This window comes from Mytilus edulis, chromosome 11 (assembly GCF_963676685.1).
Source record: "Mytilus edulis chromosome 11, xbMytEdul2.2, whole genome shotgun sequence".
NCBI lineage: Eukaryota > Metazoa > Mollusca > Bivalvia > Mytilida > Mytilidae > Mytilus > Mytilus edulis.
In genome coordinates, this window is record NC_092354.1 from 36226323 (window position 1) to 36233181 (window position 6859).

A 6859-nucleotide genomic window follows, 5' to 3' on the forward strand; every position below is an offset into this window, starting at 1 on the left:
TTGTAAATTTTACCATGCACAGACATGTAAAGAGTCATCTTGAATTTGGCCTTTTCAATGTGCAGATGTATTATCCACAAACTTGGAAAACCTGTAGTGTTTAAATGACATGTGAAATAATTACTTCAAATTTATTCACCCCAAGGGTGACTGGGGTATAGAAATATGGCCACTTGGTCTTCTCCCGACCGGCAGTAAAACGCTTGCCGAAGAGGGGCGTCCGTTTGGCTGTGCGGGATGTATCAAGTTCGCGGTCACGTCCGGTCAGAAGGGGGACGTTAAATTCGATGCCTCGTGTAAAGAGAGTGCCACTCTCTTTGCACGTGAAGAACCCTTGCAACAACTCTTTGAGGGGTCCGTAGGTGGCCTGTTGCAAGGCTAAATTTCTGTCCCTATCCAATATATTCTCTTTTCTAGTAGCAGTCCAAATTTCAAAGCAACCAACAATCAATCATTTAATCAAGGGTGTTGAGTAGAAGACTTTTTCCTCCTGAAATGTGGCGGTTACAACGCAGCAGCCGTTCATAGTAATCTCTGCATTCACCTCTAGACGGTCACCAATTGTAACCGTCTCCCCCCATAGGGTGACATTTGCCTCCTCTTTGTTGTTTTCGATGGTAATAATGCGCCACCTGCGCTTGCCAGAAATTTGCGTTTTTCCAATCTAAGCTATAAAAAAGATGATCGGAACATGTTGAAATAATCAAGATATACTGAAAACAGACATTTATGAATCATATGATTTTATTTAAATTTTAAGAAAACAACTAATTAAAATAATTTCTTTTTAAAAAATATTGGAAATATTTCAATAATAATAGGGTCTTCTCCCGACCGGCAGTAAAACGCTTGCCGAAGTGGGGCGTCCGTTTGGCTGTGCGGGATGTATCAAGTTCGCAGTCACGTCCGGTCAGAAGGGGGACGTTAAATCCGCTGCCTCGTGTAAAGAGAGTGCCACGCTCTTTGCACGTTAAGAACCCTTGTAACAACTCTCTGAGGGGTCCGTAGGTGGCCTGTTGCAAGGCAAAATTTCTGTCCCTTTCCAACATACCCTCCTTTTCCGGTTGTAGTCCAAATTTCTCTTACCCAGATGGCCTCTATTGTATCAGCCTACCTACTGTATTTATTGTGAACTTGTTCTCGTCCTGAATATGCATGAAATATTTGCCACTGGACGTTAAGTAACCAACAATCAATCAATTTTGTCCAGGAAAAAGGATTTTTATGCTTTATTTCATTTTATTGTCGAGCATGCGACTTTTGTCGCAGAAAGCTCGACATTGGGATAGTAATCCGGCGGAGGCGATGTAAGCTCGCTTCTTAAAGGCTTTATATTATAGAAGGTGGGAGACCTGGATGCTTCATACTTTGTATATGGATGCCTCATGTTACGAAGTTTCCGTCAGTCACATGTCCAATGTCCTTGACCTCATTTTCATGGTTCAGTGACTACTTGAAAAAAAAGTTTAGATTTTTTGTAATGTTAAATTCTCTCTTATTATAAGTAATGGGATAACTATATTTGGTATGTGCGTACTTTGCAAGGTCCTCATGCCCGCCAGACAGTTTTCACTTGATCTCGACCTCATTTCATGGATCAGTGAACAAGGTTAAGTTTTGGTGGTCAAGTCCATATCTGTAAGGTGTGCATGTCCAACTGGCAGGTGTCATCTGACCTTGACCTCATTTACATGGTCCAGTGGTTATAGTTAAGTTTTTGTGTTTTGGTCTGTTTTTTCTTATACTGTATGCAATAGGTCTTCTGTATTTTGTGTATGGAATGGTTGTAAGGTGTACATGTCTAGCTGGCATGTCTCATATGACCTTGACCTCATTTTCATGGTTCAGTGGTCAAAGTTAAGTTTTTGAGCTTTTTTCTAATACTATATGCAATAGGTCAACTATATTTGGTGTACGAATATTTCATGATCTACATGTCAGTCACATAGGTTTTATTTGACCTTGACCTCATTTTTTACGGTTCATTGCTCAGTGTTAAACTTTTGTGTTTTGGTCTGTTGTATGGAAGAATTGTTAGCTGTACGTGCCTACCTGGCATGGTTCATCTGACCTTGACCTCATTTTTTATTGGTTCAAAGGTCAATGTTTAGTTTTCTTGGTTTATGTTAAGTTTATGAAACAGTTGTAATAAAGCTTTATTATTAGGACTATCAACATAATATCAATGATTAGTAAAGAAGGCGATACATTTCATTGTGTGCACTCTTGTTTCTTCATGAAGGTAACGAAATGTCGTTATTTTAATATTGAATTCATATACTAACCAGGGCATGAGAAGGCAATGACATCTTTTCGTCATATACTCTGTATTTCTTTAACAACTTGAACTCCCCCAAGTTGATGGTAAACTTATTATCGTACTGTAACTCAACAATTCTGCAACCTTCATTGATTACGTAATTTACTTTGTAGGAGCCCCTGAGCTCCTCCTCCAGTAGGGCATGTATTTTCATTACATCAAGGTCCTGAAACATTGAAAGACGGTTTGGCATTTGATTCTGGTCTCCTTGAAAGAATAAGCTCCCCTTTTTCTTCTTCAACCACCTTCTTATTGTGCTTATTGTCACCTTGTTTTCGGAGTTTTGAAAGAAAAAAAAATTCTTTTGCCAATATTTCTTTCACTTTAGGTATGTTTTTGTGCAAATACATGTGTGAGCTTATGTGTTGTCTCTTACCTCCATAAAATAGACAGCTGTGAAAATTAATATATACTCTTCCATTCTCAGCTTTTATAGACTTCATCTGAGCCTTACTTGCCTTTTTACTTTTTTGTACCTTTCCTACATAAATGCCAGGGTTGCTTACATCTCTGATAACCTTGTTTTCTCGTATACTGTTACAATTTTTAGGTGACTTATTTTCCAAGGCAGGCCAATGTAGGATGTTAGATGCTTCCCTATGTGCATCGTCCATACTAGTATCTGAATCTCTGGTAACACTATCCTCATCATTGTGTATTTTGTTTAGACTATGAATATATTCATCTTCTAAGGATGTGTCTGATAATTGTTCTTCTGAAGACGGGACATAATCAGGATCATTTTTATCATGCTGTTCATCAAGGTTTTCATCATCAAATTCGAATCCTTGTGTTATTTCAATGGGGCTGTCTTTTGTTGAATTGTACTGTTCATTTCTTGTTGCGCATCTTTATTTACAGTCCGTTGATCATTGACAGTTGTATTGCAAGGCTAAATTTATGTCCCTATCCAATATACCCTCCTTTTCCGGTGGAATCTCCAAATTTCTCCGACCATCATCCCAGATGGCCTTTATTGTATCAACCTACATATTGTATTTATTGTGAACTTGTATTCGTCCTGAATATGCATGAAATATTTGCCACTTGACGTTAAGCAACCAACAATCAATCAATTATTCTTTTAATTCTGGATTACAAAAAATGACATCAAGAGATTTATAGCTAAGGACTTTCTCTAGCTCCAACAATAAAGACTTGGTAGCTATTGCTGTCAGTGCTAAATGCATAGCATTTCCAAAAATACATGTCAGCTCTCTTAATTTCTTCAAATCTAGATTCTTCTCCCCTGAAACATAGGAAATATGTATTTTATAAATACTACAAGTAAATGATGTGTATTTTGAAGATGTTGTAAGTATTAACAACATGCACAAGACATAATACAGTTATGTACATAGGACATCTTTTGTTTTTACTTTGTGAGTCTTTTATACAGAATCTAAGTACATGTATGTATGCATGTAAAAGAATCACCTATCTTATACACTGTTTTAGAGGACGGATATAAAAAAAAATGTCATTATACAAGCTGAACATATTATACTCAAGTGGCATACAATGCAAATGTGAGTATTATTGTAAATTTTACCATGCACAGACATGTAAAGAGTCATCTTGAATTTGGCCTTTTCAATGTGCAGATGTATTATCCACAAACTTGGAAAACCTGTAGTGTTTAAATGACATGTGAAATAATTACTTCAAATTTATTCACCCCAAGGGTGACTGGGGTATAGAAATATGGCCACTTGGTCTTCTCCCGACCGGCAGTAAAACGCTTGCCGAAGAGGGGCGTCCGTTTGGCTGTGCGGGATGTATCAAGTTCGCGGTCACGTCCGGTCAGAAGGGGGACGTTAAATTCGATGCCTCGTGTAAAGAGAGTGCCACTCTCTTTGCACGTGAAGAACCCTTGCAACAACTCTTTGAGGGGTCCGTAGGTGGCCTGTTGCAAGGCTAAATTTCTGTCCCTATCCAATATATTCTCTTTTCTAGTAGCAGTCCAAATTTCAAAGCAACCAACAATCAATCATTTAATCAAGGGTGTTGAGTAGAAGACTTTTTCCTCCTGAAATGTGGCGGTTACAACGCAGCAGCCGTTCATAGTAATCTCTGCATTCACCTCTAGACGGTCACCAATTGTAACCGTCTCCCCCCATAGGGTGACATTTGCCTCCTCTTCGTTGTTTTCAATGGTAATAATGCGCCACCTGCGCTTGCCAGAAATTTGCGTTTTTCCAATCTGAGCTATTAAAAAGATGATCTGAACATGTTGAAATGATCAAGATATACTGAAAACAGACATTTATGAATCATATGATTTTATTTAAATTTTAAGAAAACAACTAATTAAAATAATTTCTTTTAAAAAAATATTGGAAATATTTCAATAATAATAGGGTCTTCTCCCGACCGGCAGTAAAACGCTTGCCGAAGTGGGGCGTCCGTTTGGCTGTGCGGGATGTATCAAGTTCTATCTAAAACACCTTTTTTGGCTCGCAACCACCAATCAATCAATCAAAATTTTGTATTTTCTTCAAATCTTGGGGGGTTTTTTTTGGTTTTTTTTTTTTTTTAACTATTTCCATCTATTGTTTATTTCTTTTTCTTTTTATTGTTATCTCTGTGTTCTCGGTGCTCTGCAATTCAACTTCAATCGCAAATGCAATTTCGAGTTTTGTCTTATTAGCACTATTTTCAAATGATGCTTCTTAGTTTCTAAAATGAAGATTGGCTCATACTTTTTGAGAAATGTACCATTTTCAACAATTGATTGATTGATTGTTGGTTGCTTAACGTCCAGTGGCAAATATTTCATGCATATTCAGGACGAGAACAAGTTCACAATAAATACAATAGGTAGGTTGTTGTAATAGAGGCCATCTAGGATGATGGTCGGGGAAATTTGGACTGCCACTGGAAAATGAGGGTATATTGGATAGGGACAGAAATTTTGCCTTGCAACAGGCCACCTACGGACCCCTCAAAGAGTTGTTGCAAGGGTTCTTAACGTGCAAAGAGCATGGCACTCTCTTTACACGAGGCATCGGATTTAACGTCCCCTTCTGACGGACGTGACTGCGAACTTGATACATCCCGCACAGCCAAACGGACGCCCCACTTCAGCAAGCGTTTTACTGCCGGTCGGGAGAAGACCAAGCGACCATATTTCTATACCCCAGTCACCCTTGGGGGTCAATTTTCAACAAAACCAATGATAACATTTAATCTATTTTCCTAACATTTTGTGCCAAAATTTATTAATTCTCTATCTTATTTCTTCCCTCCTAATGTGATGTGATTCGTTGTCCTTTAGTAAAAACATTTGTTTTCTTATCATTCTTCTAAAAGAATATATCTCATGTGCAAAGTCTGGACTGTATGTGTAGTCATCATCTGCATAATGAGGTTTAGTGCGGAAAGCATGGTAAGTGTCAGATTTATTTTAAAATATGTTTGGCTTTGAAGAGAGGGTATGTATCGATTCATCTCTACTTGCCAGGCTTATATTATAATCATATTAAAGAATCTCCGCCAGGCTTATATTATAATCATATTAAAGAATATCCTAACAGTGGCTGATCCAGGAATGTTATTCTTGCTTTTTACAACACTATAACAGGGTTGGTTACTTAGGAGAAAGTGGATGTTCCCACCCAACCAGACAACCTGTGCTTTTCTGTAATCCAATCTCAGTTCAGTAGCTTAATATGATAATTTATCAAAAAATAGACTGACGAAAATACCAGAAATGATATATTTAATTGTTCGGAGTAATACTAGAAATGATATATTTAATTGTTCGAAGTAAGAAATGTATTTTAAGCGATAAGAAGATGAATTCTGAACAATGGGCAAAGCTGTGACACTTAATAGGCTATTTGCCAATTCCCGTTAATTAGAATACCTTTTAATTGTCACCCTGATGAGGACATGAATTTTGATTTACAATGGAGAGCTAGCAGAAAGAGCAAATTTACCTGTGCATAATCTATAATTATCTATAATGTTTTGAAATCTTTTAATTACATTAATTTGTTGTTTAGCTAAATACCTCTGACATCAGAAATTATTTTTCATGAAAAGTTAGTTAAGCCGCAGATACATCACTTTCAATTCATCATGCTTTTCATTGGCAAAAGCCCATTTAGTCCAGTATGGAACCAGTCTAAGATTGACAAAGGGAAGTAATTTGTTCAAAAAGGGTGTGTAATAACAGAATCAAATTGGTAATTGGCAAATGGACTATTGCTTACAACACCAGGAGATGAAACAATTGTTGAAAAAAAAACCTTTAATAGTAGTAGTGGAATATTAATTCAGAATTTAAACTATTATCCAATTTAAACATATAAAACCTTTTTTATTTACAGATGTCTACATAAAACCGGTGAGTCACTCCAATTCAACCCTCCTAAGTGTTGAAAGTTGATTGGGGCTTGTTTTAGACTACATAACAAGGCAATACCAAAATAAAATCAAAATAAGTTTCAGAAAATTTAATGACTGGAGACAAACACTGGAGATCTATCCCATACTGCTGTTCTCTGTGCTGTGACACTTCTAGGGCCACAGTAG